The sequence below is a fragment of the Loxodonta africana genome, chromosome 24 (assembly GCF_030014295.1).
Source record: "Loxodonta africana isolate mLoxAfr1 chromosome 24, mLoxAfr1.hap2, whole genome shotgun sequence".
Taxonomy (NCBI): domain Eukaryota; kingdom Metazoa; phylum Chordata; class Mammalia; order Proboscidea; family Elephantidae; genus Loxodonta; species Loxodonta africana.
This window is the reverse complement of record NC_087365.1, coordinates 9,424,204-9,437,600: the sequence shown is the minus strand read 5'-3', so window position 1 is coordinate 9,437,600 and position 13,397 is coordinate 9,424,204. Positions and strand designations below refer to the sequence as shown.

The following is a 13,397-nucleotide window of genomic DNA, read 5'->3' as shown; positions in this document are numbered from 1 at the left end:
GGGATTGTGTCACCTGAGGTTCTTTGTAAATCTTCATTTCTGTAAAGTGACATCTGACCTGAATTTGCTGCCAACTCTGTAAGCTTTCAGAAAGAAATTTAATTAAAACAGAGAAAGGAGATCTTGAAGAGCCCCTGCAGCGTATGTGAATCTCATAGATGTTTAGCTCACTTTTAAAGACTTTCATTAACGCTCCCACTTAATAACCTTTGAGGCAGAGAGAGAAGTAAGGGCTGAAGGACGTTCCTGCTCTTCCCAGCCCCGCTCCGTCCCTCGCTAGGATGCTGTGAGTGGAATGATGGGGTAGCTGTGTGTGGGGGAAACACTACATAAACCTAAAGCAGCATGACTTCTCAGAGCCATGCTTTTTAAGGGGAACATGACCTTTCTTTTTTGTTACTGACCGTCTGGATTGATGCTAAAGCAGTTTGGGTAGTGGTACGAGAGTCCTGAGTTATTGCCAACAATTAAAAAATCACAGATGAATAATCTACATGAAAAGTTTAACTTTTTATTTTGAAATAATTTGAGACCCACATAAAAGTTGAAAAAATAGAGTTCTCACAAAATCTTTTACTCAGCTTCCTCTAATTTTAATGTCTTACCTAACTATAGGGTTGCTTTGAGTTGCAATAGCGGTGAGTTTTGGTATGTAACCCCAGTACCATGATCAAAACACTGAAGTCAGTATTGATACATTACTGTTAACTGAACTACAAACCTTATTTGCATATTACTAGTTTTTTTTCTCTAGTGTCCTTTTTCTATTCCAAGATCTAATCTAGGATGCCACATTGCGTTGAATTGCCGTTTCTTCTTAGTGTCCACCAGTTTGTAACTTTTCCTCAGCCTTTTCTTGGCTTTCATGACCACGACACTTTTCAAGAGTACAGTCACATGCCACGTAACATCCGTTTGGCCAACATCTGACCGCATATACGTCCGTGGTCCCATAAGGTTATAAAGGAGTTCAGAAATCCTGATCGGAAGATGTAATGTAGCAGAAGGAACCAGACGTAGTAAATGCAGCAGCTTCCGGCAAGCGGCATTGTATCTCATGTCTTATATACGGAGCTGTTGTGCTGCCAGGGGTGTAATGGTACCGTGCGTGTATAACCGACGATACATATGTCTTGACAGTCATAATAAACGCTTATGTTCATAGTTTATGTATGTACTGTACTTTCTGTTGGTATTTTAATGTAAATTTTCTGCACTTGCAGGTAAAAAGTTCACCGTGTAACAGTGTGTGCTTCAACTTGTAGGCAGCAGCATCTCATCTTGTGTATCACGTGTCTCTTGAGTGTAGTAGCGTTATCTCTCTGTTTAATTTTCTTTCAAAAATGTTACCATGAAGTGCATCACGGCTCGCAAACACAGCAAAACCAGTGCTAGTGATAGCAGCAGCAAGAGGCAAAGGAGAAGTGTGGATTTGGAAGTGAAACAAAAGGTCATTGAACAACACGAATGTGGAATATCAGTTGAATGCTATTGCTCGCGATTTAGGCATTTTCACACAAAGTCCAAATCACATAATGCCCTGTTTCACAGAACGTATCGTGGACGTTGAGTGATGCATGCCTGTACTGGTCAGGTATTTTGTAGAATGCCCCTCTATTTGGGTTTTCCGTGATCACGTTGGGGTTTTACCTCTTGGCAAGAATAACACAAAAGTGATGTTCCCTTCTTAGTGCATCACATCAGGAGGCGGTTGGTATTGATTGTCGTGTTACAGGTAATGTTAACCTTGATTACTTGGTTCAAATGGAATCTACCAGATTTCTTTACCCTACACGAAGTGTTAATCTCTGTCTTCTTGTCTGTTCTCTTGCACTCTCTCAGCAGATGACTTTTCTTTCTGCTTCACAGAGAACAGAAGCTATTGGGTGGTGTTGACCCTACTTCCCGCTACCAGACCAGCTCCTTTGGCTGCCATCCATCTCTTCTTGTCTCTTCTAGTAGCAGAGCTGCCCTTCCCTGGCCCAGGGCCAGGACTGGCTATATAATTTGTGAGGACCATTGCAAAGTGAAAATGAGGGGCCTCTTGTTAAAAAATATTGATAATTTTTCAAGATGGTGACAGAGCATTAAACAAGAGTGGGGCCCTATTGAGTGTGAGACCCCGTGTGGCTGCATGGGTTATGTGCCATGAAGCCAGACTGACTGGGGCCTTGGAGCTCTCCCCTTTTGCCTTGACAGCCTCAAACTAAGCCCTTTGTCCTCTTGTCTAGTCAGTCTGTCTCTCCCTTAACTCATTTGTCTTACTGTCTTTATGCTTAGGTATCTACAGTTAAAAAAATGTCTCCCTTCCTGCTCACTCCACAGTCTTTTAGCCAGTGTTCCCATCGAGGTCCCCAGTGACCTCCATGTTGCTTAATTTCATGGCCATTTTTTAGTCCCACTTTACTTGACCACTCAGCAGCTTTTGCCACTGTTACCCACTTCTTCCTGGTCACCTGTGAACCTTGTTTTCCACAACACCATTTTCTCCTGGTTATTCCCTCCAGTGTTATTTGATAATTATCCTGTAGTTTTGCTTTATCATACTTTAATTCTATTTGAAGAAAAAAATTTTTTTTTAATTTTTATTGTGCTTTAAGTGAAAGTTTACAAATCAAGTCTGCCTTTCATACAAAAATTTATATACTCCTAGTTGCTCTCCCCTTAATGAGTCAGCACACTCCTTTCCTTCACTCTCTATTTTCGTGTCCATTTGGCCAGCCTCTGACCCCCTCTACCCTCTCATCTCCCCTCCAGACAGAAGCTGCCCACATAGTCTCATGTGTTCTCTTGATCCAAGAAGCTCGCTCTTCACCAGTATCATTTTCTATCCCATAGTCCAGTCCAACCCCTGTCTGAAGAGTTGGCTTTGGGAATGGTTCCTGTCTTAAGCTAACTGAAGGTCTGGGGACCATGACCTCCGGGGTCCTTCTAGTCAGATCGTTAAGTCTGGTCTTTTTATGAGAATTTGAAGTCTGCATCCCACTGCTCTCTTGCCCCCTTGGGTGAAGAAAAATTTTGGTCAAGTATTTTTTCTCTTCTAAATACTTTTGGAAATGGTAATGTGTTATATCTTTAGGATATTCAACCTTCTTTCAACTAGTACCCCTCTTTTCTTATTCAAAAAGTAAAAACATATAGGCATTTTTTAAACCTCTAGAGAGCCAATGGTTAAGCGTTTGGCTGCTAACCCAAAGGTCTCTGGTTCCCATTGCCAGGTGCTCCTTGGAAACCCTATGGGGCAGTTCTACTGTGTCCTATAGAGTCGCTACAAGGCAGAATTGACTCTGAGGCAGCAGGTTTGGTGTTGGGTTTAGAGAGACATTTTAACTTATGAGGATAAAAATCCTTTATTTTAATTGTTTCTGAATCTTTTAGGAGTTTCCCCTTCAAAAGCATAAATTGTCTGTGTTGTTTTCAATTGTTCGTAGCAGTTAACTGATCCCCAGAAGTCTCAGACCCCAGAAAACTGCACGAATCTCGTTTGCTCCTCCAGTTCTCCAGTAGGTGGTGACGAGCAGGCACAGAAAGGGCCTGTGTTACGTTGTGGTGCTGGCATATGCCTGTGATGAGGTTGTGTGATGGGCCCGTCTCCGCCCTTCCCTTCTCACTGAGAAGGGGTTCCTCTTGGAACAAATAGCTAAGTTGTCTGCTTTTGTGTTGGTAGGAAGTCTACAGCCAGATTCTTTTTACTGTAGATAAATTTGCATTTCTATCAACTGAGCTTTTAGTTCTAATTTTTATTTTCCGATTATAATCCAATTAATAGTGAAACTGCATACGTTACAGAGAATGTGGTTATTTTGGGAAGTTGTTTTTAAATACAGATTCTTTAACCCATCTTAAGAACGTGTGTGTGTTTGTGTGTGTGTGTGTGTTTATGTGTACGTAGATACAAATCAGGTGTCTAGTTAGTATATGACTGTGCTGGGTGCTGTGAGGAAGAGACCAGTCCCTGTCCTCAGGGGTAGAGTTAGGGCTGTGTAAACCTGAAAGGTTAGTAACAGTGAAAGGAGTAAATAACAGTATAGGACAACTTAGGAAATGTCACAAGGCCGTCCATTTTGTGCTCCTCCTTGTAGCACTTAAATGCCTTCCAGGTGCATTTAGGTTAAAATCTACATTCCTTCCTGTCCTTAACCAAGGCCTGGACGACCAGGTTTCTGTGGCTGTCTCCTGCCTGCCCTGTCAGCTGCCTTTCCCTCAATCCCTACACTTAACCTATTCTTGCCTCCTCTCTGTTCTGACATTAGGTTGAACTCTTTCCTTCCTCAAAGCTCTTGTCTCAATTGCAATGTCTCCTCCTCAGAGGGGAAATTCCTTGCCCCTTCAGCAACAGGTAAGCCCCCACTGACTGCTCTGTTGGGTTGCTCTGATGATTTCCTTATCAGTACTTGGTACCATCTGTTATTACCTGCTGTTTCCTTGCTCCTCATGTGTCCGTACCACTCCTAAACCTTAAGCTCCGTGAGTCTTGTTTACAGCCATGTCCCCAAAGGCCTGTGTGAGGTGCGTAGTTTGCTTTGGAGTGACGCATTGTAGTGGTGCGCAGTGCTGTCTCTGCATGTCCTGAATTCCCAGGAGGCTGGTACCACTGAGCTGCGCAGGCCTCCCAGGGGACCAGAGGTTTCTTCTGGTTTTTAACATACAGAAAGAAGCATTGTCAGTTGTTGTTTTTCAAACTTGTACTTCAAATAGGGGTGAGTTCTTATTTTTCCAAGTTCCAGGGCTCTCTTTGTGGGTGATGCCGCCACTGCTGCTGAAGACCAGGTGGTGAAGGTAACTGGGGGCTGGCTTGCCCTAACCAGGCCCTCATTGTTTTGGAACTGACCGCTGCAGCCTCTGAGTGTTCCTCATGACCAGGTCAGCAGCACAGCCCGTGCACACATAGGCCGCTGTGTGGGTCCCATGGTGCGTTCTGATAGTGAGGACAAGATGAAGAATATGAAGTTTGTGTTCTCAGGGACATGCTTCCAGAAGGAGCAGAATACAGAGCAGCAGCAGAACCACCGAACAGAAGCTGTTTTCCCTGTTGGAGTTTCCGGAAGATGATGATTCTGGCAGGAAATCCCGACTGTTAGCTAGAGAAGATCGCTGGTACACAGACGGGTTCTCCCACGGGAAGCCAGATACTGGGTGGTTTACTACCCAGGCAGCCATTCCTGGCAGTAGAAGCTCGTTCTTGCTCTTGTTTTAATCTCAAATGTCCTTCCCTTTGGTGGAAGTTGTTTTCCAGGTCTCCTGTGGACGGAGTTACCCGTGTGTGAGAGCAGGTGCTGTGAGAGCAAGAGCCCATTGAGGGGCTCTTCCCTGGGGCCCAGGAGCCACCTAGTTCAGAGTGTTGCCATTATTTATGTTTTCATTTATTTAGTGTGATTGAAAACCTCACTAAATTGAAATGCTGGAAGGAGCTGTAAAAATGAACTTTGAAATACACATCTTTGAATTAACTTGTGTGTTTATTGACAAGCCACTGGGATGAGTTGACCCTTGAAAAATGGTTCCAGAGCTTTAATTTTCTGCCTCTGCAAAGATCACCACAGCTTGACCTATAACCTCTGTGCACTTGTATCAGCAAGCATCCTTCCTCATGCCTGGAAACCTCTCTACCTTGAAACATTCACGGCTTCTGCAGCAAGAAATATGCCGGGTAGAGCAGGAGATTAATTCCATTTACTCATGCTTGCAGTGACAGGAGCAGCTCTTTTCATAATACCTGCTGTGAAGTCCAGAATGTGAAGTAGAGGACAGTCTGGGACACAGTGGCTGCCTTCTGTTCGGCACCCCCATTGCAGGTTCATACCGGTGGCCTCTCAACCACTGCACATTGCAGTCTGAGGGGCAAATTGAGTGAGAACCATTCTGAGTATTAAAAAACCCAAACCTGTTGTCCTCCAGTGAATTCCAACTCACAGCGACCCTATAGGATAGACTAGAACTGCCCCATGGGGTTTCCAAGGAGAGGCTGGTGGATTCGAACTGCCAACCTTTTGGTTAGCAACTGAGTCTTAGCCTCTTTACCACCAGGGCTCCATTCTCAGTATAAAAAAAAAGGGGGGAGAATTATCTTGATGCCAATAAGTTGGGATTTCTTCATAAAGGAACATTTATTTAAATGTGTTTATTTCCCTTTTAGTTCTTTTCCTAGGCTTGCACCCTAGATTCTAGTTCCACAGTTTTGGGTGGCTTCAGCTTCAGTTTTCGCACAGCCCCGTAGCAGGCCCAAATTGTTGACTTGCCACAAAAATGTGTTTCTAAATCTGGTTGCCAAAATGGTACCCAGGTCATGTCAGTTATTCCAAACATATTAGTTAGTTTCGTCACATTAATTTATTGAAAAACGTTGATTGAGAATTCGGCTTTATTTATACGTTATTAAGACAAAAGTGGGAGTCTCTGTAGGGTCCTATGAGTCGAAATCGACTTGATGGTAGTAGATTTTTTGTTGTTGTTTTTGCGTGGCGTGGACAGTTAACGTGCTTAACTGCTAACTGAAAGAGGCGGTTCAAGTCCACCCAGAGGTGCCTCAGGAAAAAGGCCTGGTGATCTACTTCCAAAAAAATCAGCCTTTGCAAATGCTATGAAGCACAGTTCTGTTCTGACACACATGGGGTTGCCATGAGTCAAGGTTGACTGAATGGCAGCTGCTTCGGACAAAAGTGGGAACGTAGAAATAGCTTCACTGTGGTGTTTTGTTGTTGCTGTTGTTCGTGGTGTCATGGTGGACATGTCTGATCTTCTCCTGTTCTGCTTTTGACACATAAAACGTTTCTAATCTCCAACCATTAACAAAACATCCTTTTTGCTCTAAATCAGTCTCTCAGGACACCGGTGGGATAAGTACATTTAAGGTTTAAGGGCTTTGTTTATACCCGTGTATGCGTTTTGGGTAGGATCCTCAGTTATTTTAATCTTGTCTTGCTTGTGGGTGTATTATAAGGAAACCCCCACAGAAACTCCTTACTTTACTGACTTGCCAAAGATGAACAGCGTCCTTTTTATTTCCAAGGGAAGGAGGTAGAGTTTATCCTTCCATGGATTTATATATGGCGTACAGCAATAATTTAATTACGCTGACTCAGGATTTTAATGGGAAATTCTTAGCTTCTTAGCTAACTCATTAGGAGCTTCACAGTCCTAGGCAATTGTAGGAAAGTGTTTTGTAGAAAGCCTTGTTCAAATATTTGCATTACTAATAGAGAAGAATGATCCGGAAGTGATACAAATGAGAAAATGAAGCTCTTCCTGTAGGTTTGTTTAAAGGACTGCCCGGTGGGTAAAACATTTAAGTACAGAGATGTTTTGCCAACCTGACCTTTAAGAGAAGATAAGGATGGGTGAGTGAGGTGTGAAGTGGGATCCCTTAGATCAGAAGTCAAAGTGGGCTTTTAGGAGCTCACGAGCTGGCCTGTGCGTGCCCCCTAAGGTTTGTGTGTTCGCATGTGTGTGAGTGCCTTTGCTGGAGAAAGGGCCCAGGGCCTTCACTGAGTTCTTGAAGGCCCCAAAGAAGTGAAGATGCTGGTGGGGTGGGAGCTCTTATGTGCGTGGATTACGTTTTCTCTCTGCTAAAGTCACTTAGGAGCTGGTAAGTAGTATTCCTCCAAAGGCTGACTGTGGAGTACCAGGCTCAGAGCCACCAAGGGTGCGTATCGAAATGCAGAGTCCTGGGCCCCCAGGCTTTCTGAGCCAGAGTTCCTGGTATGTCTGTGTGTGAGGGTAGAAGAGTACCAAATTTATGTTTTCAACCAGATCATCTTATGCTCCTTAAGCACCCTGACATTTGAGAATTACTGGCCCAGAGGAAATTGAATGTTGTCCTTATCTGTTCCGGGGTGGGTCCCTTCTGGACTCCCCCCTTTCTCCCTCATCTGCAGCTGAAATGTCTAAAAATACTTTTCCACCTGTGTTACTACAGCTGCCAGGGATGGAGATGACTGGGCTTGATTATTGAGGTCACATCTGAGGCTGTTTTCATTTATCAACACCGCCTCAGTCCCCCAACTCCTCCCGCCCCTGCCACACAGCAGTGATGAAAATGTTCCCAGAGCATGAGACCTTCTGTACACAATTACAGATGCGTCAGGGAGAAGCCAATGGAGCAGTAACGGCGCGATAGACTAGTGACTTATGGTCGGCCACCATGCGAGTGATACTCAGGCATGAGCTCGTGGCATAACTTGTTTCTTAAGAGAGATAAACACACTGTGCACTGTGTGGATTGCTCGGTGGCTAGGCAAGACTGCAGTGGTGTAGCCTCTTGACATTTTTAGCCGAAAACCAATTTATAGATAAGACATTGTTCTCTTGGTTTTAAGGGTACCAGAAATGGAATGAATGCCTTACTCATCTGTTGACATATTGATGGAACTAGAATAAAAACCCAGGATGATGTGCACCTAAGCCTCTGCCTGGAGAATTAAAATTTAATGAACCGTGTGAGTGTTTAACCTTTGGTGGGCAGTTTACTAATCATTTACATTTAGACCTGGGAAATTAAGTTCGTAGTAAAAGCGTTTCACGTGGAGTTACAGGCCTTGTTTTCTGTAGACTGTTTGCCATTTCTTGAATAAGTGTCGTGTTTTTTCTCCTTTCTGTTTCTGTTCATCTGCCTGAAATGAACTCCTTCCCTGTCTCTACCTGTCGGCATCTTCCCTGTCTTTGGCGGTCCATTTCAGACCAGGCTCCGTTCACTGTGCTCACCACAGTGCCCATCCAGGCGAGAGTCTCCTGCCTTGAGTCCCCGTCACGTGGTGTGGCTCTGATAGAATGAAAGACCATACTCATTTGTTAGTTTGCTAGCTTGTTGGTTTGTCCACCCATGTGTCCATCTCCTCACTTGCCCACTACCTCCATCCAGTCACTCATCAGCTTATATTCTTACGGGGAGACAAAAACAAGTATAACTTGTAATGATATTAAGAAATGGAAATAGAGTGATGTGCCAGAGAGTGCTGTTGAGGGGGGAGCCACCCTAGGTACTAGTGCGGGGAAGAATTCTGAGGAAGGATGTTGTACTGAGAGGGAGTCAGCCACGGGACAAGGGGAAAGAATGTGTTAGGCAGAGGGGCCAGCGAGTGCTGAGGTGACCAGTGGAAGGAAGGCCAGTGTGGCTGGGGTTTCGAGGGGAGCAGGGAGAAGAGGACAGGGATGAGAAGGCAGAACTGTGCCCTGGGCTGGTCGCGTGAGGCCTCATGGCCAGATAGAGAATTTGAATTTTATTGTAAATGATCTGAGAGTTACTGGGTTGTTGAGAGCATCTGGTGTGTGTTTGCAGGGGTGGGCGAGACTGGATGGCAGTGTGGGGCCAGAGGTGCAGCTCCCAGGCAGGTGGCAGGGGGCAGCAGGAGCACCTGTAGGAGGCTCCCGCAGGAGGAAGATGGGTGAAGTGGGGAGATTGGGAGATATTGGGAGCTCGTGGTCACCCTGGCCTCCCACCTCCTGTGGTAGAGCCTCTGCAATGCTCATGTTTGAGTTCTTTTGCCCTGTGGTTGAGCGTGAGGACAGCCTGTAAAGCCTGGCTTCCCACAGTTCACTTCATCACAGACCTGGTTCCTGCCTCCGGGCCAGTGCTAAGAAGGCGTTCCGTAACGCCAGCTTCTCTGGCAAGGCTGGGCACAGTGCTGAGACAGCAGGGAGGACCCTCGGGCACAGTCTGGGTGCAAAGCCAGCACCTCTATGTGTTGGAGTCAGGTTTGATGGGGTTAAAAAAAGAGAGAAAGAGAGAGAAGGAAAGAAAAAAGCCAGTGCCAGGGGCGCAGGCTTCTTCTGCAGGTCAGCATGAAGCCAGATGCTTCAGTACTGCCTGACTCTGCCCCAAATGCAGAAACTTTAATTATAAAAAGAAACTGTAAAAAACCTAAAAAACAACATGTATATTGAAGTTGACTTAAATATATCATCTTAGCTGATATTGTCAGGTAAGTTTCTAAATCTAAGTCCTTGGAACTTATCAGAGGAAAAAAAGGATTTATTTCTGGAAGAAGTATGTTTCCTGGAGTTCATTGATCTAGGAAATGGGGGGAAGTAACTTGTTGGAAGAGAAAAGGTAGCTCCCAAGGCTGAAGCGGAAATCCAGGTTGTAGACACCACTACGTCTCTCACTGGTAGCGAGTCAAGCTTCTCACAGTAGCCACTTCTACCTGACCTGTTCCTCCACCTTACTTGTTTTGTCTATTTGAAACCCAAAAGAATAGCAGACCTATGGTGATTGCTTGCATAAAGTATATTCCTTTGACTATTTTCTGTACAATGTGACGTTGATGTCTTTTTCTATTTTTAATCATGAAAGCGATGCCCAGAAGCCTTGACTTCCACGTGATGGAAAGATCGGATTTTGTGGCCTTGTTTTCGTTTTCCACCCCTCCTGCTAAGTCTGCTCAGCAGTCCCCGTGCTGTTGGCTGCAGAGGGAGGGCAAAGGCTGTTGTTAACTGTTGTGGCGCTCGTGGGTCATGACTAGACCTGATCTGTGGTTTCATGTGGTTGCTTTGCTCCCTTCGTTTTCTCCTCGGAAGGGTCTCTTATTATTTTTATTTTAAAATTTCAAGCACGCAGTGTATTAACTGGAGAGTACCAATTTAGAATATTTTTTGAATTATAAACATTTATAGTATTTCTAGGTAGAAAGGTATTTTTATAGAAACGATTCTTTTCCTGTCTTTTATTTTTCTCATGAGCCTATAAAATAGCATTTTTATATTAATTTTTGTTACACGTATAATACATAAAATCAATATCCTTTAACAAAATTAGAAGTTTAGGATACACTGATGATGCTTTTGACTAGCCTCTCACTCCCAGCGGTAACACCATTGATGAGTTCAGTATGTTTCTTTCCAGGCCTGATAAAGCTATGTGTACCCACGTTTACCAGTGCTCACAGAAAATACATGCTATCTCTGGGTGTGTGTTGTCGTAAGTTTTTTACTTGGAGACATGTTGGAAGGACGGTGCCATTTGAGAGTAAGTTACTGATCTGTTGCCCTGTTACCCCCGAACATGTGTTTCCTGCAAACGAGAACAATCTCTTACAGAACCCCACAACAACCATCAACATCGGAAAATTACCATTGACGTTTTACTACCGTCCGATCTTCAGACACCACTCACATTTCATACCTACCCCAGTAAGGTTTTTTATAGCAGAAGGACCCAGCTGTGAATCATGTGTTGTATTCAGTTGGCACATCTCTTTATTCTGTTTCACTCTAGGCCGGTTCTTCAGTCTTTTGCCTGATATTTCTTTAGAATTGGACCCAGGATGTGTGTGTGTGTATGCACATGTGTGTTTGAGGGTGTGTGTGTGTGTCTGTGCATGTGTGTGTGTGCATTTATGCATGGATGTGTGAGGTAAGCACATGCATGCGTGTGTGTATGTGTGAGGGTGTGTGCATGTGTGTGTCTGTCCCTGTGCATCTTAGCTGTCTGGTGTTGCTGTAACAGATATGTCACCAGTGGATCGCTTTAACAAAGAGAAATTTATTCTCTCACAGTCCAGGAGGCCGGAAGTCCAAATTCAGGGTGTCAGCTCCAAGGGAAGGTTTTCTCTCTCTGTCGGCTCTGGAGGAAGGTTCTTGTCATCAGCCTTCCCTGGTCAAGGAGCTTCTCAGCACAGGGACCCCGCTCTGCTCCCAGCTCTGCTTTCTTGGTGGTATGAGGTCCTCATGTCTCTGCTCACTTCTCTCTTTTATATTTCAGAAGAGATTGACTTAAAACACAACCCAATCTTGTAGAATGAGTCCTGCCTTATTAACAGGACTGCCGATAATCCCACCATGTTAACATCATAGAGGTAAGATTTACAACACATCGGAAAATCACATGAGATCACAAAACGGTGGACAGTCACTCAGTACTGGGAATCATGGACTAGCCAAGCTGACACACACATTTTTGGGGGACACAATTCAATCCATAACACTGTGTGTATGCATGCACGTGCATATGTGCCTAACCTAAATGACACCGCACTACGTACACGGTTCTGAAGCGTCCTTCTTTTCCCACCCAGCAGTATCATTTTTGTTACATACACAGCTAGTTCATTCATTTTAAGAGTCAGGTAGGATTCTGTCATGAATATACTGCGTTTTGTTTTGCTCTTCTCCTTTTTATGGACTCACAGAGTTGTTGGCAATTTTTTGCTGTTACTAGAGATGATGCAAAAGTCATCCTTATTTACATTTCCTTTTGTGGATGTAGGTTTTCTAGGGAATTGGATTTTATTGTTATTTAAAAAATGTGAAATATTTCAGATGTAGTGAAACTATAGAGAATAATATAAGAACGCCCAGCTTCAGCAAATGTTAGTATTGGCAATATCATGATAAACAGAGAAAATATTGAACTTGTCAAGGGTTTCATTTTACTTGGATCCACAAGCAACACCCATGGAGGCAGCAGTCAGGAAATCAAATGATATATTGTTTTGGGCAAATCTGCTGCAAAAAACCTCTTTAAAGTGTTAAAAAACAAAGAGGTGACTTTGAGGACTAAGGTGTGCCTGACCCAAGCCATGATATTTTCAGTTACCTCATATGCATGCAAAAGCTGGACAACGAATATGGAAACTTGAGGAAGAAGAATGGATGCCTTTGAATGATGGCATTGGTGAAAAATATTGACTATACCATGGACTGCCAGAAGAACAAACAAATCTGTCTTGAAAAAGTATAACCAGAATGCCCCTTAGAAGTGAGGATGGCAAGACTCATCTCCTGTACTTTGGACATGTTATCAGAGAGACGAGTCCTTGGAGAAGGACATCATGCTTGGTAAGGTAGAGGTTCAGCGAAAAAGAAGAACCTCCATGAGATGGATTGACACAGTGGCAGCAATAACAGGCTCAAACATAACAACAATTGTGAGGATGGCACAGGACTGGACAGTGTTTCATTCTGTTGTAGGGTCGCTGTGAGTCGGAAGTGACTTGATGGCACCTAACAACCAACAACAACAACAATATCGGCTCTAGACTTTTTAAGTTCGTAAAGGTGTCAGTCCCTTCAATAAATGGTTAAACTGGGAGTTTTACTGGGACTTGCTCAAAGTTAGTCAGTGTCTTGCTGAGTGAGAATTATCTACTGTTAATGATAAAATTGTCCTCAAAAGTATGAAGTTTTATTTAAAGGAGAGATATTTTGGGAAAATCAGATTTAAAAATGGAAAATATGGGCCTACTACTCAGATGTGAACTGTGAATAAAATACCAGGTAGGCTCAGCCAACTTTTAGGCTTCTTTCATGTCTTCTTACTAGAATTTAATAAAATGAAACAGGAGGGGGACTCATCAAAGGTTGAGAATAATGGGTCTGAAAAACTGTTAGGAGCCCATGCAGAATCGTTTCTCGTCACGGGTCCCTTACTTGGCTCTGGCACTGGGGAGGGCAGAAGTGCGCTC

General features: G+C 43.9%; 1 protein-coding gene across 2 annotated transcripts in view; it reads left to right on the top strand.

Moving 5' to 3' along the window:
* Positions 1-13,397, top strand: part of DTD1 (D-aminoacyl-tRNA deacylase 1) — a 264,370-nt gene that overhangs the window by 35,671 nt on the left and 215,302 nt on the right. The window lies entirely within an intron of this gene.